We start from the raw sequence: 26,412 nt of genomic DNA, 5'->3' as shown, positions 1-26,412 counted from the left end.
TTCACTTAACATCATCTTATCTGACCTTTTCTGCTTGTCCCAGACATATACTAGTTATTGCAAATAAGGGAAACCATGGGACCTATGTTTCTTTGGGCCTGGCTTACTTCACTTAATATAATATTTCCAAATAGCTTTAGTATGGTCTTGTTTGTGATCATTCGGGTAAATGCCCAGCAGTGGGATTGCTGGGTCATAGGGGAGCTCTATGTGGAGTATTTTGAGGAACCTCCATACTACTTTCCAAAGTGGTTGAACAAGTTTACACTCCCACCAGCAATGCAGTAGGGTTCCCTTCTGTCCACATCCCCTCCAGCATCTGTTGTTATTAGAGTTCTTGATTATAGCCATTCTAACTGGGGTGAGGTGGAATCTCAATGTTGTTTTGATTTGCATTTCTTTTATGGCTAGAGAGGGTGAGCATTTCTTCATATGTCTATTGGCCATTATAAAGATATAGTCCTCTTATCTGTGGGAATACAGTCAGAGATTCCCAGTGGATGCCTGAAATCTGACTTACATGTACATATACACAGTAGGGTTTCTTTTTCCTATGCATACCTATGATAAAAGCTTTTAAATTGGGCATTGTAAGAGATTAACCATGGCTAATTATAAAGGACTATAACAAAATTCTACAAGAAAATTATGTCTATGTGATCTCTGGGTCTGTTTGTCTCAAAATACCCACTCAATACCCTGCTCGCTCTTCTGGTGATGAACTAGGAGGACACAATGGCTAGGAGGTGGGATGAAGAGAGGTGAAGAACACGTACTGTAACCCAGGGAAAGGTGCTATCTACTTTATTTTGTAGTGTGATTGTAAGAAGAAACTTAAAATCTCCCTTTACTGGGGCCATGCATTAACTAAAAGCAGGATAAAGGCTAGACATTCTATTTCCCCCACTTTACATGTGTCCTTCAGTCATGTACAGTCACCTTGATCTTCAGATAGGATTTATCAAAGCATCTTTTGACAAAAGCTGGCAGTACCTCCTTTTATCATCTTGTGGCAAACACTGCCCCCCCCCAAGGAGAGAAAAACCAAAATCTCAGAACAGACACCTGCCAGATGATGGTGACTGACTTGTTCCTGCTCCCCCCATTGGTTGAAGCATTGATAAGTTCTTCCAGAGACAAAGACTAAATATGTCAGCCAACCAGGCCACACCTGTGACCAGGAAATGTGTAAATCCTTATGCAGCTCTCTTTCTCCTGCCCCAGTTCTTCCTATTCAAACTAAGACAAATGTCTGGATCCCTGAAGATGGCTGAAGATGTGCTAAAGTGCTCTCTCCCTGTGTAATAAATCTGACACATAATAAATCTCTCTTTATCTTTCACCATGTCTCTATATTTGGTATAGAGGGTTGAGTGGCCAGACCTGACTGGTGGGATTCCTGGAGTTTTAGAGTTAAAAAATTCAGTTTCAAGACAACCTGAGAATCCAGAATTCATCATGAAATTTAAAACATGGGAACTCTTTATGTTTGGAATTTTCCTTTTAGGTTTTTGTTGTTGATGTTAGTGGTTGTAGGTCTTGAACTCAGGGCCTGAGCAGTGTCCCTGAGCTCTTTTGCTCAGGACTAGTGCTCTACCACTTTGAGCCCCAGCACCACTTCCAATTTTCTGATGGTTAATTGGTGATAAGAATCTCAGGCACTTTCCTGCCTGGGCTGGCTTCAAACCATGATCCTCAGATCTAGCCTCTTGAGTAACCAGGATTACAGGCATGAGCCACCAGCACCCAGTCTTCCATTTAGTATTTTCAGTTGACTACGGGGTAACTGACACTATGAAGAGGGGAAACTGAGGATCCATGGGGTCACTTCTTCCATGGGAGACTCTTCTGTCTTCTCCTACATCTATCTGCATCTTCCAGATCAAAACTTGCTCAAATCTTTGTTTGGGGTGTGCTTCTAAAAGAACCCATACACACCATCAGGCTTGTTAAATGGAACAAGAATTGACCTTTCGCATCTGGCTGCCTGTGCTTAGCCAGGATGCCACCCTGCATGGAGATGATTAAGCAAAGAGCAACAGAAGGGCTGGGCACTAGGACTGGTGTCAGCCTAGGGAGGTTGGTGTCCTCCTGATCCACCCCTACTGCTGAACTTTCCCAGGAAGATGCGCATGTCTGCACAGGGCTTGTTTTGTTTGAGATTAGAATCTTGCTATGCAGCTCCAACTGATTTCAAATGTATGGTTTCAAATGCATGATCAGTTTCTTGAGTACTAGAATTACAGGCATGTACCACCATGCACAGCTCTGCACAATTTTAGAGCCCTATCATGCCACTTGAGTCAGCCTATGCTTCTTCAATTTATTTTTTCAGTCTTGGAGCTTGAATTCAGGGCCTGGGAGCTGTCCCTGAGCTCTTTTTGCTCAAGGTTAGTGCTCTACCACTTTGAGCCCCAGCTTCATTTCTGGTTTTCTAGAAAGTAGTTAATTGGAGATAAGAGTTTAATGGACTTTCTAGTCTGGGCTGGCTTCCAACCCTGAGCCTCACATCTCAGCCTCCTGAGTAGCTAGGATTACAGGCATGAGCCACTCGGCTTCTTCACTATTTTAAAAAGTCCAACTCATAGAGTTTCTTCAGTGCCAGAAGAACAAGTCCAGATGAGATCTGTATGATTTTCAATAAATGGCTCAGCACCTTTGGAATCTCGGTTTTCTCCATTCTAGATGGTATGATACTAACTACCGCATAAGGGGTGAGAAGTTGGTAAATTGGCATGTACTAAGCATCCTGGTAACTACATAGTCCATTACATACACTCTGTCTCTTACCTGAGATATTCAACAGGTATTGACATCTACAAATAGTTCCTGTGTGCTGGTCACCATGACAACCGTAAGCATCTATAAATTTCTCCTAATGAAGCTGAGATATTTTCACATTTCCCTGCTGTGCCTGTCTGGGTCTTGGGTAGATTAAAAACTCCCAGAGGAATCACATTTTAGAGTCTGTAATTTGGTGATTTATAATCTGCATCACCATGAGATAGGCAAAAACAACCAAATGAGAAAAGCAGACCAGGCTCAGTCTTCTCTGGGGCACAATGCTGCCTCTGTATTTTTGCTGTTTAGGAAACATCTGGAGAGAGAAACAATAGGAGGTGTTGATCAGCATTAAAGTTTTTTTTTGGCCTATTTGTATTTGCTTTTCTTTTGTGGAACAAGCTCAGGGCTTCATGTATGTTAGGAAAATTCTCAATTCCTGAACTTAAACCCCCTAGCCTCAGTTGGCCTTAGAAAAGAACAGCTGCTGATCATTTGGTACCCATCAAGAGGCTACCCAGCAAGATCTTGTGGCTCAATAACCTTCACACCACCTCCCTGCAGGTTTGTGATTTATTTTGATTCCACGCAACAAGCACACCTGAGACCGGGGTGTACCAGGTCTTGATGGTGCTTGAGGGTCTTCAATTTGAACATCTCCTCCAAAGTTTATAATAAGATCATTTCTTTGTAAGATAGGGGGTGTTGGAGAGGGTGATTTTTAAATCCCTGAAACCTTGAGTTTCAGTGGTTTTTATGAATCTGCAGTACATTCTTAAGGGGAAGCAGACCTGTGAAGAACACACTTTACTTGAAGCCATAGAAAAGATGGGAACTGATCAAAATGTGGAGGATTTTCAAAATATTCATTGACATCTCTCTTTTCATAAGTTAACTTAATGTATCATAATTGCAGCACAGCACAGGGAAGGTGAAGTAAGAGGGTCTGACTTCATGGTGAGCCTGGGCTACAGAGAGTTCAAGCCTGAGCTGCCTAACAAGAGCCTGTCTGAAAAACAAAAACAAAAACAAACAAACAGCGAGGTGGATTTAGGGATAAGGAAGAAGAAGATTATGGTGAAAGGGCAAATGCTCCAACTATGAGATTCTTAAGCATCTTAAAGGTTAACAAAACCAGTTTTTCCTTTATAGCCAAGTAAAAAAGGGAAATGGGTGTGGGAGTCAGGCAGAAAGACTTGTGTGACGGACTCAGTGGGTCAGAGAATCTGGCTTAGGGGAGGGGAGGGAGGCAATGTTCAGAGGCCTAGAAGAAGAGAAACATCACAATGGTTCTGATTGATCAGAAGGAGAGAACAATTTAGCTCATCATTCAAGGGCAAAGAGGGAAATTAGAAGATCTGGGGCCTTGCTGTGGGCTACCTAAGGGCATCCACAAAGACTCATCTTAGTTACACATGAGTGGTATGGCTCATTGTTGTAAGTTGTTTCTGGACCTGAGAAGGGTGAGGGGCTTTTTTTAGCCATTGCTGTCTTTAAAGATCCTTGCACACCAATAAAATTCAGTGTTATCAATGGAACCACACTGAATGTACTTCAGTTTTGCCTCAGTTCTGCAGGTTTGTTGTGAGGCACTTCTACCCACAGCTGGTAGGGACAGCTGTCATTCTAATCAAGATAACTTTTCTTCCTCCTCTTTTTCCGATAAGCACACATCAAGTCTTTTGTAAGGTAAGGTGTCGTGTTTACTGTGATGCTTGTGAGTTTCTATGTGTGTAAGATGATTCAGTCTTATCATTTCTCATTTCTTTTATTATTTTTTAATGCTGGGGATTGAATCCAGGTCCTTAAGCATGTTAAATATGCACTTTACTTCTAAGGCACATCCTTGGCCCTCTTATCTTTTTTATTGATGTGTTAGGCCATAAACTCATTTTTCTCTCAGTCTTGTTATTTGTGTTATTTTAGGGTGTGTGTGTGCCCCCTTGGTCTTGGGGACTGAACTGAAGGCCTCCTCACACTAGCTAGACAAGTAGTTCCCTACCAAATCAGCTATGGTCCCAGTGCAGGCCTGATGTTTTCAATCACACAGCTACATACAACACAGGTATTTCTTGGAACGTATATGTCTTTCTACAGCAGCAGCGACTGGACGTCAGGTGGCGTCTAAGGAGCACCTTAAGCATCATAAGCCTGAGGAAGTTCAGGCTTATGGCCTCAAGTCACTCCATCAGCTAAGGTGCCCATGGTACCAATCTCAGGGTAGATTCTGTGAAGCCACAGTCCACAGGGCTGTGAGGGCCTTGTGCCCAGGACGGGTGAGATGTGAACAGGGTGAGGTCTAGTGTTTATTCTGCTAGTCAAGCCTGTGTCACCCTTTGTCCACCAGGAGGGAGCTCCTGTTCTCATTTCAGAACTATTAAAGAGGGCTAGGAGTTTTCATTGCAGTGGGATTAAAGTGAATTAAGTGAATGTACAGGATTAAATGCCCCTCCAAGACTTCGCTACTGCTGATTATTATTTACTAATAATTATTAGTGGTCAGAGAGCTGAAAGTTTTAGCCTCCCCACTTCTGGTGAGGGGAGAGAAGCTGGAGATTGAGTGTAATCACCTGTGGCCAATGATTTAATTAGGTTACACATCCAACTGCCAGGTCATCCTGAGGACAGAGGCTCTTGTGCTGCAGACCTTATTTCTTGCATCATTGTACCTGGCTGTTGATCCCTACCCTTTATAATAAACTCTAATAGTAAGGATAGTATCTCCTTTAGTTCTCTAAATCATTCTAGCAAACTTGAACCAGAACAGGAAAGGGGACAAGGAGATTTTCTAAATTTATAGCCATACAAGGCAGAAATACCTAGAGACCTAGGACTTAGAACTGGTGTGCAAAGCAATGCTGACGGCTGGTATCAAAACAGTATTCAATTATTAGATGCCCAGCTGGGGTCAGAGAATCAGAGACAAACAGGCCCTTCAAGTTTAATTACAACCCCTAAACTCTGGCCACATGATCTAGAGACAAACGTTAGTGGCAGATATCAGACAGGATCACCCTTCTTCCCAGTAACCGAGGTGTGAAATTGGATACTGTGCCTCCTGGCTTCTCCTCTTAGATGCCTCATGGCTGCCATGTTGCATACTTGTTATGAAACAATTCACACAGGACGGAGGAACTCAAGTTGACTTTTCCAGTATCCTCACCACCACTACCTAATCACTCACTACCATGCCATCTCTTAAGAATTTCTTTTCTTGGGTAGGGAAGGTGGCTCAGTGGTAGAGTGATTGCTTTGCATGCATGAGGCCCTGGGTTCGATTCCTCAGCACCACATAAGCAAAAAGAAAAAAGCCGGAAGTGGTGCTGTGGCTCAAGTGGTAGAGCACTAGCCTTGAGCTGAAAGAGCTGAGGGACAGCGCCCAGGTCCAGAGTTCAGGCCCCATGACTGGACCCCCCATCCAAAAAAAGAATTTCTTTTCTCCTGCTTGGTTAATAGATGGAAAGTTTTGTGAATCAGCTGGCTAAACAGGCATTCAAATATAGAACCAAATGCTAGCTTACAGACACTACAGCTGCAGCCTTGTGCTTATTTTAGCCTTCCAGAGGGGCCCTGGGGCCTCCCCGGCTGAACACTGTACTAGGCACAGAGCCCTCTCCTCTCAGTCCCTTTCTGATATCTTGAGGAAAGCAGGAAACGGAAACAGATAATCCGTCTTTTCTTGGTGAGACTCTTGGAAAGGGAGGACAACCAGAACAGGGATTTGATCTTGCCACCGGGTCCAGCTTCTTGGAGGAAGCGGGTGAGTCTCACCAGTCCTCTACCGTGTGCATGTGGGAGATTGCCCAGGGGCCTCTTAGAAATGCTACGTGGGACTTCATTGAGCTCTGGGCACTTGTGTTAAACATGGAATTGTCCATTATTTCATATACATTTTGGATACTCATTTGACAAACATATGTTGGGATCTTGCCTTGTATTGGGCACTGGTAATTTAATTCTAAGGTAGTAAAACAAGAATGAGCAATCTTTTAGAGCATATAGTTCAAGGCTATCATCTCTTCAAGCCTTCCTCAGTCCCATTTGTCCTCCAAGCTAAGAGGGGTCATTCCTTTTCTGGGCCATAATGGTACATTGACTCTGTATATACTGGAGATCTATGACTGCTCCCTTGCTGCAGTGAGAAATGCTATTGGCTACAGGTAACCAAAACCTCATTCAGCAATGGCGTAAGTAAAGTAGGTGCTTATTGCTGAGCACCAGCGGCTTATTCCTGTGATCCTAGCTACTCAGAAGGCTGAGGTCTGAGGATTGCTTTTCAAAGCCAACCTGGGCAGGAAAGTCCAGGTGACTCTTATCTCCAATTAACCACTAGAAGACCAGAAGTAGAAATGTGATTCAAAGTGGCAGATTGCTAACCTTGAGCAGAAAAGCTCAGGACAGAACCCAGGCCCTGAGTTCAATCCCCCACAGCTGACAAAGAAGAAATTAAATTAAAAATTTTTGAGAAGGTGTTTATTGTCTTCCTTCTGAAGGGAATAGAAGTCTCAGGGCCGTTCAGAGGTCCAGTGAGCTCATCAAGAGCCCTGTCTCTTCAGCCTCTCTTTCCATTTTTCCATGTTCATATTTGGCATCTCAAGGTCATAAACCCTCACAGTAACTTTCCAAAGAACAGAGACAGGGCTGAGCACAACTACTTCTCCTTCAGAGGCTCTGTCTTATTTTAGGAATTTAGTGACAGGAGTCAGAGGCCATGAGCTGACTTCCCTTTGGTCATTTTGTTCAATTCTGGGGCTGGAAACACAAAGAGACATAGGATTGCCAGGGCTGAATTAGACACACGACTGCTTCCTGGGTCTGAGGGAATGACTGCCCCTACAAGCCAGGGCAGGGAGTGGAGGAGTGGGTGTTTGCTGGCAGGCTCTGAAGCTGAACCACTTTGATCATTTGTCTCCCCTTGCTGGTCAGCTCTTCAGTACATTTGCCTCTCCAGAGCCCAAGGCCTTCTCTCTCTCTGTCTCTCTCTCTGTGTCTGTGTCTGTGTCTCTGTCTCTGTCTGTGTCTCTGTCTGTGTCTCTGTCTCTCTCTCTCTCTCTCTCTCTCTCTCTCTCTCTCTCTCTCTCTCTCTCTCTCTCTCTCTCTCTTCTCATGAATACTGAACTTTACACAAAGACTGATTCATGATAAAGGAAAACATTTTTTTAAAAGTTTGCTTTTCAAAGAGTAATATTTGGAAGGAACAGATTTCATAGACTTATTCAACAAAGAAAACCCCTGGACCAGGGATTCTTTGTTGGGAGTCTATGACTGGATGTCAGGGTATTTATGAACCCTGAACCTCTATGGAGCATGTTGTGAGAATGTGTATAGGAATTCTTGTCATACGGTGCCTTGGTTTATATAGTGTAGAACCGTTACACATTTGGGAGTCCCACTTCAAATGGCCAATCCCTTCCAATGGCTGATGTATACATCGGGAGCCAATGTCCTATGGTGAATTGCAATCCAGCTGGACTGAGACCCAGGATACCTGATTGCCAGGACTCATCCTCTTACCACTACAGAAGCCACTGGTTCTATTTTTAAGAGACAATTCCAAAGGGTATTATTATTCTTGTCTCCTGGCACAGCCTAAAGCAGAGTAGCCAGACTGGGGAAGGAGCCTTTCCTAGTGATTCACCACCACGCTCCCCTGAGTAATGGTCTGTGGGCTCCACCACTCATTCTTGCCAACCCACTGGACTGGACAGAGCTAGGCCTGAGTCAGGGGTTAAGTGAGTCTATGAAACTCTGGGATGGGCAGGGGAGAGGCAAGGGTTAGGGGGCAGGTAGAGCAGGTGACCATCATCCATATTCATCCCATCCAGGCAGGGCAAGGAGAACTTATTTATAAACGCCGGAACCAGTGAACTACACCATCAATGTTAACGATATTAATAACGCACAATCAATGTTCCCAACAGATAGCATGTAAGTAAGGGTGGGGAACTAGGAAGAAGATCCTTTCGTCGGTGGGCGGCAACTTCTTACCTATCAAGATGGAGGAAAAGCTTGCAACAGAGAACCCATCCAGCAGGGGTAGAGGGCTGGGTGAGCGAGTTGTAGGATAACACCCTACCCAATCCCCAGAAGCATGTGACACCAAGCCCAGGAGAGTTTCCAACTGCCCAGAGTTGCATCCTGGTGACTAAGCCCTGAGCTCACTGTGAGAAACTCCCCCGGCCTCGCCGGTCCCAAACTGATTTCCCTCGTGGCAAGAGCCAGGGTTGTACTAGATCTGTGGTTTCACATGTTGCTTCTCAGTGGAGCCAACACCACATAGGCCACAGCAGAGAATGGTTCCAGGGAAGGGCCTTAGAAGCTAGGGGGAGCCTAGCCTGACAAACAGGGAATCCTTGAAGAAGAAGATGATTCTGGTATCTCAATGTGTCACGTTGATGCTTCTGCAACATGGCTGTCCTTAAGAACTGGAGAGCTTTATGAAAGTCAGGACTGCTTTCCCCACACCTACTGATCCAGAGTCCTAAGATTCTGAGGACACAGAGACTGGAGCCAGCTCTTCCAGAAAGCTCTGCAAGAGATCCTAAAGCAACAGGTGTTGGAGACCCAAGATCTGATTTAACATTGGGCTGTCAACTTTCCTTTTCCCAGCTGAGATGCCCATCCTAGGTGCCCTGATTTTTTTGGGGGGGGTCCGGTCATGGGGCCTGAACTCTGGGCCTGGGCGCTGTCCCTCAGCTCTTCAGCTCAAGGCTAGCACTCTACCACTTGAGCCACAGCGCCACTTCCGGCTTTTTTCTTTTTGCTTATGTGGTGCTGAGGAATCAAACCCAGGGCCTCAGGCATGCAAGGCAAGCGCTCTACCACTGAGCCACCTTCCCAGCCCTGCCCTGATTTTTTTGTACGTACAGGCTATATTATGTATCTTAATGTAGTAAGTTTTATACCTATGTCATTTATAATTTACATAAATACTTATGAATAGTTTCCCATCTTCTGAGACCTTAAAATCTGCTTTGCAGATTTGTACAGAAATACAAAGTAAAATGAAGGAACAAGAGAAAATTCAAACTTGCCCAATATAACTAACTAGATTCCCTGATTTTAAAGGAAATGGCAAAACTGTCTGAAATCAAGACCTTCTGCAAACAATGGGGTCCAGACTCCAGCAGGCCCTCCCAGGGAAGTGGGTCTTCTGCTTCCAGATGTTCTGAATACATTCAATCCATAACATCTGTTAACAGTCCCCTCTGAGAAGCAGGATTGCCAGCGTCCCAAGTCTATCAAGATCCCAAATGGAAATATTGGCATGGTTTAGCTAGTGACAGATACGATACCAAGAGCAATGTATTTATAATAAACCTTGAATGAGTTTTTGAGTAAGTGCAGAATGGTTCACGCAGTACGCATGGATTCATTATCAATCCCGGCTGGCTTCTCTCCTACATGCCGTTGGCACTATTGGTCTCTGAAATTTGCATTCTTAGATGGAGGATGCAGATGCCAGCAGCAGGCGGTGAGCTGTATGTGCGGGGAGGCAAGGACTCTTGGAGGGGAGCTGGGTGACTGTTGCTTAGGAAAACAAGAAGTTATTGGCCAGAGTTATTAAGCAACAATGAGAGTCCTAACTTCAGGAGGTTCAAGGTGAACAGGAATTTTCCTGGAAGCCCGGAGAGCCCAGATTTGGATCTGGGCTCAAAGGATTCCCCCTCTGGCACTTGGTTTTGTTAGTTTCACTGGGAGGTTCCCTCCTAGCCAGGAACTCCCAGTGCTGGTCATCAATAGCTCCTGGATGAAAGTCCACCAGCTTAACTGCTCCAGGGACAGTATTCCCCCTTTCCTCAGAAGATCCTGGGAGCATATGAAGGTGAATCTTGTGAACAGCCTGCTGTCATCTGGGCATCTGTGAGATGGGCGCTCTGGCTAGGCCTGGAATCAAATGGTGAGGTCAGCCTCAGCCTCACTCCATGAAGGAGATGGCTGCCGATGGGGAAACCTGGGTGCTGTTGGTAGAAGAAAGGGCGCTAGATGCTGGCAAGGCACAAAGGAACTCTTCCCACCACTACTACAGGTGTAAAAAGCACTTGCTCTGTTCTCTTTCGTGTACAGTGCTTGTTTCTGTGATAGATTTTTCTGAATGGTTCTTTACCTGCCTGACTTCCCTGCTGGGTATGTGCTCTCAGAGAGCAGCTTCAACCCCTGTCAACTTTCAATTTGTAGCCCCAGTAGGTGCTTAACAAATCTTAGTAGGTTGATGTAATTAGCGCAGACCTGGCATTGGGCAATCTTAAGTCTTTCTCTCAATTATGACCTTAACTTGTCTAGAGCTTTGATCAAGTTAAGTTTTTTCCTCCCCTCCTCAGGTCAACAAGCATTTTCTGTAAAGAATCAAATAGCAATAGGTTTAGTCTTTGTAGGCCCTGTGGTCTCCGTTAAAACTGCTCGACTCTACCATGAGAGCACAAAAGTAGCAAAGACAATGCATGAATGAGTGGACACTGCTATGTTCCAATAAAACTTTATTTATACAACAGGTGCTGGGAAGATGGGTACCAGTAGCTCACACTTGTAATCCTAGCTGCTTAGGAGGCTGAGATCTGAAGGATCAGGGTTTGAGACTGGCCAGGGCCGGAAAGTTCATGAGACTCTGTCTCCAAACTAACCAACCAAAAAAGCTACTCTAGAGATGTGGTTCAAGGGGCTGGGAAGGTGGCTCAGTGGTAGAGCGCTTGCCTTGCATGCCTGAGGCCCTGGGTTTGATTCCTCAGCACCACATAAGCAGAAAAAAAGCCGGAAGTGGCGCTGTGGCTCAAGTGGTAGAGTGCTAGCCTTGAGCTGAAGAGATGAGGGACAGTGCCCAGGCCCAGAGTTAGGCCCCATGACTGGACCCCCCCCCCAAAAAAAGAGAGATATGCAGAGCACCCGCTTAGCAAATGTGAAGTCCTGAGTTCAAACCCCAGGACTACCCAAAAAAGAAAACAAAAACGAACAAAAAACAGGTGATGGCCCAAATTTGACCATCTCACAATAGCTTGTCACATCTCTGTTATATGGTTATGTGTGGGGGTGGGGGTTGTTGGTGGTTTGTTTTTTGAGATGAGATCTCATTATATGAATTAGGCTGACCTCAAACTTGTGTTGCATCTCTTCTGCCACTTGACTGCTAAGAGTTGTTCCTTCAACTCGTGCTGTGGGAGAGGCACTGTCAGGTCAGGGACCAAAAAGTTTCAGACTTTACAGCAATTCAGGTTTTGGATTTTTAGATTAGGAATATTCAACCTGTATAACCCTCTTGAATGGTACTGGGTTTTTGTTTTGTTTTGCTTTTGTATCTGTTCCTCATTAAGCTAGAATCTCTTAGAGGGCAGAGACTTTTCTCTCCTGATGCCAATACCAGACACAGAGCCTGGCATATGGTTGGCAAGCAGTAAATGTTTATTGGATGGACAAATGGCTGCTACTTTTCAGGCAATTCTGGAAAATAGAATAATAAACCTTAAAATCTAAATAACATACCAATAAAACACCCAAAGAGTTTTTGATACATTTATACAGCCAAGGTTTTGCTGTTGTTTTGGTGAGACTGTCTCTATGTAGCCCAGGCTGGCTACATACTTGTAGTCATCCTGTTTCCACTTCCTGAGAGATTGAGTGGTAGGTATTACCAATATGCCGATGTCTAGGAGTACTACCAAAATTTTTTATAAAGCCATAAGGAAAAAACTTAGCCATCAAACAATAATGAGCCAAACACATAAACAAACAAACAAAAAATAGACAGGTACTAGTGGCTCATGTCTGTAACCCTAGCTACTCAGGAGACTAAGATTTGAGGATCACAGTTTAAAGCCAGACCTGGCAGGAAAGTGCATGAGACTCTTATCTCCAATAAACTACTCAGAGAAAGCTGGAAGTGGTGCTGAGGCTCCAATCATAGAGTGTTAGCCCTGAGAAAAAGAATTGCAAGGACAGCACCCAGGCTTTGATTTCAACCCCAGGACTGGCACCAAATAGATAAACTCAAATTGCCAATAAATACATAGGAAAAAAGTTTACCAAAGCATGAAAAATAGACATTGCACAATTTCATATTATCAAAAATAAGGGAAAATGGCATTGCTTGGACTTAATGAGGGAAGAGGCCATTCTCACACTGTCAGTAGCATATTTCTGAGCTCCATCTCACAGTATGTTCTAGAACAAAGCCTTTACAATATGTAGGCTCTGCTAACCGATTATTCTACTTCTAAGAATTTTTTTTTCAGTCGGTCGTGGGGCTTGAAATCTGAGACTGGATGCTGTCCCTGAGCTCTTCAGCTCAAGGCAAGCACTCTACCACTTGAGCCACAGCACCACTTCCAGTTTTCTGGTGGTTAATTGGAGATAAGAGTCTCACAGACTTTCCAGATGGGGCTGGCTTTGAACCACAATCCTCAGATCTCAGCCTCCTAGGTAGCTAGGATTACAATCATGAACCACCAGTGCCTGGCTAATCTAGAAATTTTATCCCAAGAAGTTCATCAGTAGTGCACACACATCTTCATATACAGCTCTAATTAAGGCCCCTTTACTTTCTGATAGATTGCGTGCCTTTAAGAACAGATTAATATTGGAGTCACAAGAGCTGATAGTATCTTACCACTGATTTTGGGACAAGAGCAGAAAACCCTGCGGTATGCTGGTGCTTCGATTGTTGGCCACCAGCCCATGGAAACATTTCTAGAGACCAAAGCGGCTCATGATTTACAGAGAATTGACAAGGTCAATTTGGAAAAGACCCAGCAAGTACATAAAAGATCAACTGGAGGGGTGTATTTTGCCTTTGCCAACTGGGGAGAGAAAGTATTGATTGAATACTATCTATGCACCAAGAAGTACCTTGCTTGATCTCATCATACAGCTATGATTATACCATTTCACTGGTGGGAAAACCTAAAACAATGCAAGGTGCAATGGGTACCAGTGGTCATGCCTGTAATCCTAGCTATGCAGGAAGCTGAGATACTTGGATTGTGGTTCAAAGCCAGCCCAGACAGGGAAGTTCAGATTCTTTTTTCCCACTAACCACCAACCAAAAGGACATCAGTAGAAGTGTGGCTGAAGTGATAGAGCCTTGAGTGGAAAGGCCAAGCAAGAACAGGTCAAGCCCAAGTACTAGCACAAGCACAGAAAAAGGTAGAGTATGGGGGTAGACTTTCTTCACTTTGGCCCATGGAAATTCTCACTGCAGCAGCTAGACTAGTTCTTACCCGTGTACCATTTTGACGCACCATTGGCTGTTTAAGCAAAAGAAATGAAACATGGCTCTTCTGGTTGTTCTTCATTGAATTGCTTTGAATGAAAGACAGCATGACACCCACATTCAGTAGCCTCAGATCTTTTTCTGGGTATATAATAATGGCCTATCATTTAAGCGGGGGGGAGGGGGGAATCTGTTTCTGAGTAGGACAAGGTGGAACAGGTTGCTGGATAGGTTCTCGCTCAGGGCGATGGCTTTTAAGCATGTTCTCAATCAAGGTGCCTGGACATGTTGTAAGCGTTGATTAGGGACACATTGCCCTGTCCTGTCAGCTTGGAAGTTTGTCTTAAATGATTCCCTCTGCACATTCTGTAAAATAAACACACAAGCCTCATTGCCTTTCAACCACATCATAAGAAGATAATGATTGTTTGGTTGATGTTTCTCTGCCCTTCCCTCCATTCTCCCCAGGGACATATATTAATTTTCCATGCCTTAGAGGAGCCCAGTGATGGGATGTAGACTACCAGCCTGGGCTCTGAGACTAAGGGAAAACCCCAAAGAAGATGGACCAAAAACCACCACCACCACCAACAAAATTGACATCAGACTGTTCAGAAGTGGGCCTTTGTTTCATTTTTGGTTTTCTTTGTGTCAGTTCAGATTCTCAGTTAAACGTGTGTGTGTGTGTGTGTGTGTGTGTGTGTGTGTGTGTGTGTGTGTATTGCTACTGGGGCTTAAACTTGGGCTAGGCATTGTCCCTGAGCTCTACTACTTGAGCCACAGCTCCACTTCCAGCTTTCTATGGTTAATGGGAGATAAGAATCTCACAGACTTTCCTGCCAGAGTTGACTTTGAACTGTGATCCTCAGATTTCAGCCTCCTAAATACCTAGAATTATAGGCATGATCCACCAGCACCCAGCTTTCAGTTAAATTAAAAAAACATATTTAAAACTAGTTTTTTGGAGTTCAACAAATATAACTGGTTCAGTGTGATGAGTTTGTTTTGCTGAGGTTTTTGCTTGCTTTGAGTTCAATATCTGTTTTGAAGGTGAGAGAAATATAGAATGATACCCAGACAAATGCTCAGCAATATCAATAACTAAATTATATCACTCATATCTTTCCAAGCTGATGATAAAACATCTAAAATTTATCTGGAATAGCTTCACATCAACTATCTTACTTTACTCTTTCCTGGTGTTGTATTCCATTATTTGAGGCATCTATTGCCCAAAAGAGCTAACTAATCTGGGGCTTGGCTACTAATATACCTAGTGATTCTCCATTTTTGTTTGGTAAGCACATGCCTTTAAATGCTGCAGTAGGAGCAGACCATCTGTTGGGAGATTAAAAGATGTAACAAAATAAGGTGAAGGGAGTGGTTAAGTATGATTCAATAGCTGCTCCGGGAGAGAACATTCTAGAACATCATTTAGAAAACATTCTTGATGCCGGGCACTGGTAGCTCACGCCTGTAATCCTAGCTACTCAGGAGGCTGAGATCTGAGGATCACGGTTCAAAGCCAGCCCGGGCAGGAGAGACCGTGAGACTCCTATCTCCAATAAACCACCAGAAAACTGGAAGTGGCACTGTAGCTCAAGTGGTATAGCGCTAGCCTTGAGCTGAAGAGCTGAGGGACAGCACCCAGGCCCAGAGTTCAAGCCCCACGGCCGACCAAAAAAAAAAAAAGAAAACATTCTTGGCAGTGGGTTGGTGGTTCATGCCTAGCTACTCAGGAGGCAAAAATCCTGAGGATTGAAGTGTAAAGCCAGTCCAGGCAGAAAAGTCCAAGAGACTCCATTTCCAAAACAACTATCAAAAGATTGAGCTGGTGGTGGCTCAAGTGGTAGAGCACCATATGATTGAGTAAGCCAAGCAAACCCTGACAGCAAAATTAGCAATGACAACAAAATTAAAAACAAAAATGTTACCATACTTTACCAGTTATATCCCTTTATCCAGTAAACTTTTGAGCCTGGTATGGCTATTGAGTTCTTAAAATGTGGCTTCTCTGAATTGCTATCTCACTATCTGGCCCCAGCTGGCCTTGAATTCCCCATCTTCCTGCCTCAGCCTTCCAAGTGGAGGTTTGTACACCATGCAGGGTTCTCTCTCGCTTCCTATTAAGGCCACCAGTCATGAGTACTCCAATCCTTCTAGTTTTGGGACTTGAACTCTGGGCCTGAGAGCTGTCCCTGAGCTCCTTTTGCTCAAGACTAGTACTCTACCTCTTGAGCCACAGCTCCACTTCTGAATTTTTGTGTGATCAATCGGAGAGAAGAGTCTCACAGATGTTCTAGGTAGGCTGGCTTTGAACCATGATCCTCAGATCTCAGCCTCCTGAATAGCTAGGATAGCAGGTGGGAGCCACCAACACCTGGCTTCAGATGACTTTATCTAGTCCTCATCACTTTTTATTTATTTATTTATGTTTGGTTCGGTCATGGGGCCTGAACTCTGGGCCTGGGCACTGTCCCTCAGCTCTTCAGCTCAAGGCTAGCACTCTACCACTTGAGCCACAGTGCCACTTCTGGCTTTTTTCTTTTTGCTTATGTGGTGCTGAGGAATCGAACCCAGGGCCTCAGGTATGCAAGGCAAGTGCTCTATCACTGAGCCACCTTCCCAGCCCCGTCCTCATCACTTTTTAAAGGTCACAACTCCAAGCATCACAGTTAGATTAAGCTTCCACCCTCCAGGCCCACTCAGTGGGGATGAAAGATCAACAGGAAGCATAAGGCACACATTCAAACAATGTCTAAAGCAGAGCCTTCCACCCAAGGAACGTGGGCATTTCACTTTACCTGCTAAAAAGGCCCAGCCAAGAAGAAGTAGCATAAACCCACCACACAATTTATCCCAGCCTCTTTCTGGGGCAGGGAGATAGAATAGGGGACTCACCCACGGACCCAGCTCTTCCTTATTATATTTGTCATCTATCTGAACCACATCTGAAATGATGTGTTAGACTTCCTTACTCAAGTGCATCTTGCTCAATTCTTTGTCCGAGACACGAAGATCCTGGGACAACACCTAATTAAGACCACTATTGAAAAACATTTGTAGGGCTGGGTATGTGGCTTAGTGGTAGAGTACTTGCCTAGCATGCATGAAACCCTGGGTTCGATTCCTCAGTACCACATAAACAGAAAAATCCAGAAGTGGTGCTGTGGCTCAAGTGGTAGAGTGCTAGCCTTGAGCAAAAGAAGCTCAGGAACAGTGCTCAGGCCCTGAGGTCAAGCGACAGGACTGGCAAAAAGAAAGGAAGAAAAGAAAAGAAAAACATTTGTAACTTGGGTATGATTCCCTTTTGCACTTTCTTTAGAGGAATTTGCATTCTTTCAAAGTTTATACACAAAATAAAAGCATGTTTAACAGGTTTCATACCACAACATTTATAGTTAATAAAATTCAGACTTACAGAAACATATCCGCAGAGTACAGGGAGAGGCAGGCACCACTTTTTATGGAATTTGCATTCTTTCAAAGTTTATACACAAAATAAAAGCATGTTTAACAGGTTTCATACCACAACATTTATAGTTAATAAAATTCAGACTTACAGAAACATATCCTCAGAGTGCAGGGAGAGGCAGGCACCGCTTTTTATAACTACCCCACTCAGTGTTCTACCCAGCATACCCTACAGACCAGCATCTTTTCCCCAATTACAACAGCAATTTACATAATGCCTCAAGCTTTGTACTATATATGTAAGCAGACTAATAAATGAAAAATGTTGCATTGAGTCAGGCACTGGTAGCTTATACCTGTAATCCTAGCTACTGAGGAGGCTAGATCTGAGGTTCATAGTTCAAAGCCAGTCCGGGCAGGAAAGTCCCCGAGACCCTTATCTCCAATGAACTACCCAAAACTCAGAAGTGGAACTGTGGTTCAAAGTAGTAGAACACTAGCCTTTGTACAAAAAAGCTCAGGGACAGTGCCCAGGCCCTGAGTTCAAGCCCCACAACTGACAAAAGAAAAAAAAAGTTGCATTGATCAAAACAAGGTTCAAGGCAGATTCCATTTCTCCTCCACCTGACACACAATCGTCAGGTGTTCGAAGTGTGAGCTTAGCACTCTGCTATTCAGAGACTACCAGGTAAGGAAAGGGACCTCAACCTGCATGGGCTGTGGTCTCTAGCCTGCACTCTGTAAGGAGAATTCCCTGACATGATTCTTGATAATAGACCTCTAGTTCCTCCTTGGACCTTTCTTACAATACAAAGTTGCTTTCTGTTGTCAGAACCTTGTGTGTGTGTGTGTGTGTGTGTGTGTGTGTGTGTGTGTGTGTGTGTGTGTGTGTGTGTGTGTGTGTGTGTGTGTGTGTGTGTGTGTGTGTGTGTGTGTGTGTGTGTGTGTGTGTGTGTGTATGTGTGACGATACAAAGTTGCTTTCTGTTGTCAGAACCTAGTGTGTGTGTGTGTGTGTGTGTGTGTGTGTGTTGTTTTATTCAGTTTTTCACTGGTATTGGGGCTTGAACTCAGAACCTTGAGTTATTGCTTGGATTTGTTGCTCATGGCTAGGGTTCTACCACTTGATCCATACCTTCCAGTCCAGTATTTTGCTAGTTCAGTGGAGATTAAGTTTCACATACTTTTGTCCTTTGGTTGGCTTCAAATTTTGATCCTCAGGTCTCAGTCTCCTGTGTAGCTAGGATTATAGGAATGAGCTACCAGCTCCTGGTTTGTTTGTTTTTTTATAAAGGCTTCTTTATGCTTATATCAAACGAAGTGGTCAAATGTTCATTCTGTTGTGATCTAAGTGAGACCTGGAATTCAAGCAGCCCTACTCCTAGAGAAGGAAGAGTTTGAACACAGGCTCAGCTCTTCAGGCTTTTGTTTCAAGCTTCATGGCCAGCATGAGTTGCCTTGTCTGAATGCGAGAGGAGCAAGGGTGTAAATACTTAGCTTTCTAAGATTGACAGAGATGAGAGAGAGAGAAGAAAGGGCTTCCTGGGCCGTAAACTGTCCCACACATCCTGGTGTATCTGTCTTGATTTTGAACACTTGTTTTTGTAAGAATAAGCAGGAGCTGCCATCCAAGCACTCAGCAAGACCTTGCTTTCACAAAGATGCTTGGCAGTTACTCAGTCCTGCTCTCTTCTGGGCATTTACAAATTGATTTGTTCCCTGTTTTCAGGTAGAGAAGGTAAGCAGCTGAGTAATGAGGCATGGGTGACGAATGGGAATTGGGGGTGGACTGATGTATGGAAAAAGATGTGTGCAGCAAGAACTGGAGCACAGAGCTCCATGAGACAGCAGAGGCTGTGGCCAGGGTGCCCTCAGACGTCAAGGAAACGGCAGAAACAGTGTGAAGCAGCAGGTGCACTGGACTTGGTGATTTCCAACTGTCACTTACCCATGGTGCAGCTCTGCTGAGGTCATCTCACGCCTTTGGTCATGAAATAGTGACCACCTTGGAGACTAAAGGAGTGCTTTAAATATTTAGCATTGCAGAGGAGGGGAATATGGTGTGGGGGGTTTTTTGCCAAGGTCCATTTGGATATTTATAACATCATTTGAGGGCTATACAAAATTATTAATATAGGCAGATGGCCTCAGACTCATGACCCAGAAGCATAGAATAACCATGTATCTGTTCCATCATGTACCAAATGATTTTGTGGGCCTTGTATACCCATGGGTTGGAAAGTCCCCAAAGTAGACGTTATTTATTAGCAGTATGGTCTAGGAATCTTGGTTTATGTTTGTCTGGTTTTGTAACCTTGTTAATTTTTAATATTCTGTGGAGGTACAGCCTCACATACTTACATACAATAAACCACATACTTCAAAGTGTATAATTTAAGTTCTTGACATGTACAAAAACTAATGAATATAGCCATCAACTCTAAAAGTTTCCTGATACCCACTACTGGTTACCCCCCAAATCCAGTGATCTACTCTGTGTGTGTGTGTGTGTGTGTGTGTGTGTGTGTGTGTGTGTGTGTGTGTGTGTGCTCTACCACTTGAGCCATGCTTCCAACAAAGCTTTATACTGCTTATTTTGGAGATGGAATCTCTTGGAGATTTCTGCTCAGTCTGGCTTTGAACCTCTAGCCTCCAAGTCTCAGCCTCTTGAGTAGCTAGGATTACAGGGATGGGTGCCTAGCACCAGGCTCTGAGATCTGCTTCCTATCACAGTAAACTAGTCTACATTTTCAAGAAATGGATATCCATAAAGCCATACAGTATGTGCTCTTCTTAGACTATTTCATACAGTACCTTATTTTGAGATCTATGCATACAATTAAGACTATCAATAATTCATTCTGTTTGTTGGTTTGCTTTTGAGATAGGGTCTGGCTATGTAGCCCAGACTGGTATTGAACTCGTGATCCTCCTACCTCATCCTCTCAAGTGATAAAATTATAGGCCTGCACCAGCATGCTGGGCCAGTTTGATTCTCCCTTTGTTGCTCCGTGACCTTTTTAGTGTATGGACATAGCTCGATTTGTGTATTCATTCACGTGGTAATCAACATTTGGCCCAGATCCAGTGTGGGGCTATTATACAAATAGTGTTTCTAAGAATATTTATGTCTAAGCAGGTGTGTGGACATATGGTTTCATTTCTTTGGGGTGAGTATCTAGAATACAAATGGCAGGGTCATAGTATACATGCATGTATAACTATCTAAGATTTGCAAGGGCTGGCCACACAGCTCAGCAGTATAGCCCTTGGCTAGTGTACACAAAGCTCTGGATTCAATCTCTAGCATCACAAAAGCAAAATAATCTGCAAAGCTCTTTTCTGCTACTTGTCCTTTATCTAGGAGTCTTTATGGAAAACCTTACTTTTACAATGATTAGTCATCAGTTACTGGTAGGATGACCTAAGTTGGTCCTATTTGCACTGTCCACTAAGTGCCCATGTATCCTGTATCCAACCACACATTTCATGCACTGCCCTGAACCTGTGCTGGCTAAGGGCTGAGCCGCTTAATCAGGCCCTCATTCTTCACCTTGTTAAAGAACTTGCTCTTGTATTGTTCAAGCCCTGAGACTCCTGCTGGCTGGTTGGCTGTGAACTTGCGCCCCCTTATGAGAGAAAGGCTACATTACACCAGGGACCTTTGCCCCAGCCACCTACCCACACCTTTCCCCTGACTTACACTAAGTAACTAGGACTGCAGTCACGCAATGGTGCTTGCCCTGGGTCTCTGCTTGTTTTACGGGCTGGAGGTTTTGTTTTGTTCTGTTTTGTTAATCTTCTGACTGATTTATAAAAGTTTTTATATATTCTGGATATCCAGAATATACGAAAATGTATATTTTATGTACTTCATCAAATATGTGATTTGTAATTGTTTCTGCAAAACACAGTCTGGTTTACTTTTTATACTTTAACAGTATATTTCAAGCTGGATGCCTGTAATCTTAGCTACTCAGGAGGGAGATCTGGAGGATTGAAGTTCGAAGGCAGCCCAAGCCAAAAAAAATTATCTGTGAGACTCCATCTCCAAAATAACTAGCAGAGTCAGGCTACTAGTGTGGCTCAAGTGGTAGAGTATCAGTGGAGCAAACCTGAGGCCCTATGTTCAAGCCTAGTACCAGCATACACACATAGTATCTTTCAAGCCAGGAACCAATGGCTCATGCTGGTAATCTTACCTACTCGGAACACTGAGATCAGGAGGATTGTGGTTTGAGGCCAGGCTGAGAAAAACTTCAGAAGACTGATTCCCAACCCATAATTGGACACACAGAAGATGCCTAGATGATCTTACCATCCCAAGCTATTCGTGAGTCTGAGATGACAGTGCCAACCAGTCCATGCAGAAAAACGTACAAGACACCACAGAAAGCTGGATGTGATTGCCCAATCCTGCCAACCCAGCAAAGATGGGAAGCCTAAAGTATGCCTAGGCAGGAAGGGAGACCCAATCCTAAGAACCCATGAAAAAACAGGGCTGGAGGCATGGCTCAGAGGCATGGCTTCAGCCTAGCTGAGTTCAAATACCAGTACTGAAAATAATGAGTATCTTTCAAAGAAAAGAAGTCCACATTATTATGAAATTTTTATGAAAAACATCTTTTTGTTTTACTTTTTTATAGAATTCTGCATTTGGATTGTAGCTAAGAAATCTTTACCTGGCCCAAGTTAGTTTTCTGTGGCTGTGGCAAAAGTACTAAAAACTGGGTACCTTGAAGGAATAGAAATTTATCCTACAGGTCTGGAAGGTCTCCATTACTCTCTGTGAGTCCCTTGGCTTGAACTTATCATCGAGTCTGTCTCTGTCTTCACATAGTGTTTTCCCTGTGCCGTCTCTAGGTGTCTTACTGTAAGAATATCAGTCCTATTGGATTAAAAGTCCATCCTACTTCAGTATAATTTCACTCCAACTAAACTAATTACACCTGCAAAGAATGACCCCCCTTGTGTCCTAAGAAGGTGGTATTCTGAGGATCCAGTAAGAATATGATTTGTGGGGCAGAAAATAACAAGGATTTTCTTCTATCTTTTTTCTTGTAGAAGTTTGATGTTTTTAGGATCTATGTTTAGGTCCATGATTCATCATAGGTTAATTTTGGTATATGGGATGAGGTACGGATTGAAGATCTTGTCTTTGCATATGTGCACCCAGTTATTCAGGGAGCTTTGGCTGAAATGCTGTCCTTTCTCTACTGGATTGTCTTGGCATTTCTGCAAGGATAAATGAGCACTGAATGTGCAGGTTTGTGTTTGACCTCTCATTTACACGCATTTTACCTGCAGTGTGTTATACTAGTACTGCCCTGATTTGATTACCATAGCTTTTATGAGTCTAGAAGTCAGGGAGTGTGTGGTCTCTCACTTGGTTCTTCCTTTTCAAAATGGTTTTGCTATTCTAGGCCTTTGGCATTTTTTCATATGAATTTTAGAGTCAGCTTGTCATCTGTTATAAGAAGAAAAAATATGATGGATTCTCACTGGAATTGAATTGAATCTATAGGTTAATTTGGTGAAAATTAACTTCTTAACAATATTGAATCTTTAAACCGCCAAGATAATATGGTTTTCCATCCATTTTTTAACTCTTTAGTTTCTCTCAACAATATTCTTAATATATAACTCTTATTTAGTTTTGGCCAGGTTTATCTTTAACTGCTTTATATTTTTTGATACTGTAACATGTGTTTATTTGTTAGTGCCTGATTATTGGGTCTTGAACTGAGGGTCTCATGTTCTAACTTAGCTTTTTCATTCAAGGCTGGAACCTTACAAATTAAAGCCTACCTCTAGTTCTAGTATTTTGCTGGTTAATTGGAAATAAGAGTCACCTGGGTTTGTCTGTCCAGGCTGACTATACTCAATCTTAAGGTATAAGTTTTCATAGTTTATGATGTAAAAAGATAACTCTTTTTAAAAAGTTTTTTTAATTGTGAAAATACCGTACAGAGGGTTTACAATTAGATGAAACTCTGTATCTTATATTGGTCTTCTATCCTGAATACTTGATAAATTGATTTATTAATTCTATAGCTTTTGTTTTCTTAGATTCTGTGAGATTTTGTGTACTCACTGTCATGTTTCCTCTCAATAAAAGCAGTCTTAACTCTTCCTTTCCAATCTGGCTGCAGAGTGCTAGTCTCTTTGGGGTTTTTTTTGTTGTTGTTGTTGTTTGTTTTTGTTTTTTGTCTTTTCTTTTTTGGCACTGGGGATCAAACCTAGGACACTGTCCTTGTTAGACAAGTAGTTTGCCACTGAGCTACAGCCCAGCCTTCTCTTAGCCTTTATTACATTGGTGAGAATAATAGTAAATAGAAATGATGAGAGGGTTGACCTTGCCTTCCTTGTGATATTGAAGGGAATGTGTCTGCATCACTGAAGAGCTCTTGGAAATAGGCCCTGTTCTCAGACTTGTGTGATTCTGACCCATGTCCCTTCCAATTCTTTCCAGTAAGATTTTCCCTGGCTTCCAGTACCTTCCTCGCACACATGCACTGATCAGCAAACTGCATGTGAGTGCATAACCTTTGGCCTAGTCCCCAAGTTCTCGCTCTCTGAAGCTCTCTTCTCTCTGGTTCTGATTGCTCCAAACTCTAACCACCTCAACTCCCTTTTTCTCCTAGTGTTGTAAGCTCACTTCAAGAACTACAGTAGACTTCTCCCGGACTTCCTTTCTATACCTGAAGTAAGGCAATACTGCCAATACTCCCCAGGCAATAAGCTAGAGCAATTATCAGACTCCCCTCATTGTTTCTCCATTTCTCAAGAATCTATGACTTACTCATGTCCAATGTCTTGAGAGCTGTTGGGTTTTCTGGCTGTTTCAGGAGGGACAGTAAATAGTGTCTTTTCTATCCAAATGGGTTGCTTAAAAGTTCTTTCTTTGGCTTAGTTGCTTGGCACTTTGTTGATTATTCTGCTAAAACAATACCCACAAGTACAAAGAGGAAAAGAGGAACTACTTTGGCATAAGGAAGGATTTTTTTCTTTTTTTAATTTTAATTTTATTGTCAAGGTGAAATACAGAGGGGTTACAGTTACATAAGGTAATGAGTACATATCTTGTCAAGCATTATTACTCCCTCCTTGGTTTTTCTCCTACTATCTCTTCCCTCCCCTACTTTCCCCATTCCTCCCCCAACCCCCAAGGTTATAAAATTATCCTATTCAAACTAGCCAATCAGGAGCAGATTATGAACCTGAGCTCAACCAATCTGAGCAGAAGGGCGGGGTCTGTTGCATTAGAAATAACTAGGAGAGCACACTGCCTGCTCAGTGCTTACTTGCCAAGAAATTATGACAGGGCGGCCCTGGCCTTCCTTGTGATATTAGAATTAGAATTCTTTTATGTTTTTGGCTGATAGTGCACCAGAAGTAAGTTTTACATTGTGAAACAATTCTTTATTTTCATGTATATCACTGTGACCTGGGTAGTTCTTGGAGAGCATTTTTAAAACAGTATCATCACTATTACTCCAGTATAGCAAAAAGTCAAACCAGGAAAGCTATCTGAATTTCCAATCATACTGTTTCCTCATCTGCCAAGTGATAACAGTAGTAGGATGGAGCCCTACACAGAGCTATTATAAGGATTAAAGAGATAAATACTTGCAGAGCTGTTAGTACAGTATTAGTACAACTGTTCAACGCACTAGAGATGGTATTCAATACATGTAGTACAATCTGCTGTTCAGTGAGTAAAAGCCCTCTTTTTTATTGCCATTGTTAGTGAGAATTTGGGATCTGTGGGTGGGTTTCTGGGATTCCTGAAGTTTGGTTCTCAGCAGAGTCCATGATATTTCACTGATGCAAAGTATTGTTACCTAACCTATTCTATCTTCTACATTTCTGGCAGATATAATCACTTTTCCTCCTACTTTAGAACAGGCTAAGAATGACCTTTGAGATCTTAAACATTCATAATTTCTATGCCTCGGGGAGCTAATTGATATTCTCATTGAACAAATTAGCATTTGTAGCTAACATATTTCACTATAGATTTATTATGCTCCCTAAATTAATGTAGCAAGGGTATCCTGAAGAGCAAACCAGAGTTTAATTGGAGAGATTGGAGTTGGGACTCTGACTTAGTGGGAAGAATTCAGAGCAGGAAAGAAAGAATGTATCCCAGTCATACCCATGCTAACCACATGGGCAAGTTGTATAGAGGACTAAGCTCTTAAAAAATAAAAAAGGGAAAATGAAGGATGTCCTACAACCCTGTCCTCTTAATTTCCTATTCTTGACTCCAGACATCTTCCCACAGGGTTCAGATTGTTGGTTTCAGAAGCAATGTTTATAATTTTTTTTTGTCCGTCCATGGGGCCTGAACTGTGGGCCTGGGCACTGTCCCTCAGCTCTTCAGCTGTCGACTAGTGCTCTACCACTTGAGCCACAGCCCCCACTTCCAGCTTTCTCTGCTTAGTTGGTGCTGAAGAACTGAACCCAGGGCCTCATGCATGCAAGGCAAGCACTCTACCACTGAGCCACCTTCCCATCCCCCTGTTCATAACTCTTTATGGTCCAGATATCTGACTCAGTTCCCCAGAGTCCAGAGGAGAAGCCTGAAGTTCAAAGTGGACCACAACTTGTCACTTGAACAAGTAGAATCTGCTCCATGTAGGCCTTAGACCACATCTACATGTCATTGTTTATATGAGGTCTGTCCAACCAACAACAGAAACAGGATTTGGTTCCCACCTTCCATCTCCACCCACATGGCATAAGGACATGTGTCTCAGGGACCTATGAATGCCACCAAACACTTTGATTAGAAGCAGGATGCTGAGAGCCAATGGCTCATGCCTATAATCCTAGCTACTCAAGATGCTGAGATCTCAATTCATAGCCAGCCATGCAGCGAAGTCTATAAGACTCTTTCTCCAACTAACCACCAGTAAGGCCAGAAATGGAGCTGTGGCTCAAGTAGTAAAGCACTAGCCTTGAGCAAAAAGAGCTCAGGAACAACACCCAGACCCTGACTTCAAGCTGCAGGAT

General features: G+C 43.2%; 1 long non-coding RNA gene across 2 annotated transcripts in view; it reads left to right on the top strand.

Annotated features, from left to right (window-relative positions):
• Positions 1-26,412, top strand: part of LOC138820678 (uncharacterized) — a 42,221-nt gene that overhangs the window by 7,963 nt on the left and 7,846 nt on the right. Inside the window, exon 7 of one of the 2 annotated variants that reach the window (XR_011369946.1) lies at positions 1,225-1,307. The exons of the other annotated variant lie outside the window; for it this stretch is intronic. This is a non-coding gene — a long non-coding RNA (uncharacterized lncRNA). Of the gene's footprint in view, positions 1-1,224; positions 1,308-26,412 lie in introns of those variants that run through there. 2 annotated transcript variants of the gene reach the window in all.

This window comes from Dipodomys merriami, unplaced genomic scaffold (assembly GCF_024711535.1).
Source record: "Dipodomys merriami isolate MVZ:Mamm:240054 unplaced genomic scaffold, mDipMer1.0.p SCAF_11, whole genome shotgun sequence".
In the NCBI taxonomy this organism is placed as follows: Eukaryota; Metazoa; Chordata; class Mammalia; order Rodentia; family Heteromyidae; genus Dipodomys; species Dipodomys merriami.
The sequence above is the reverse complement of the archived record's forward strand: the minus strand, read 5'-3'. Positions and strand labels throughout refer to the sequence as shown.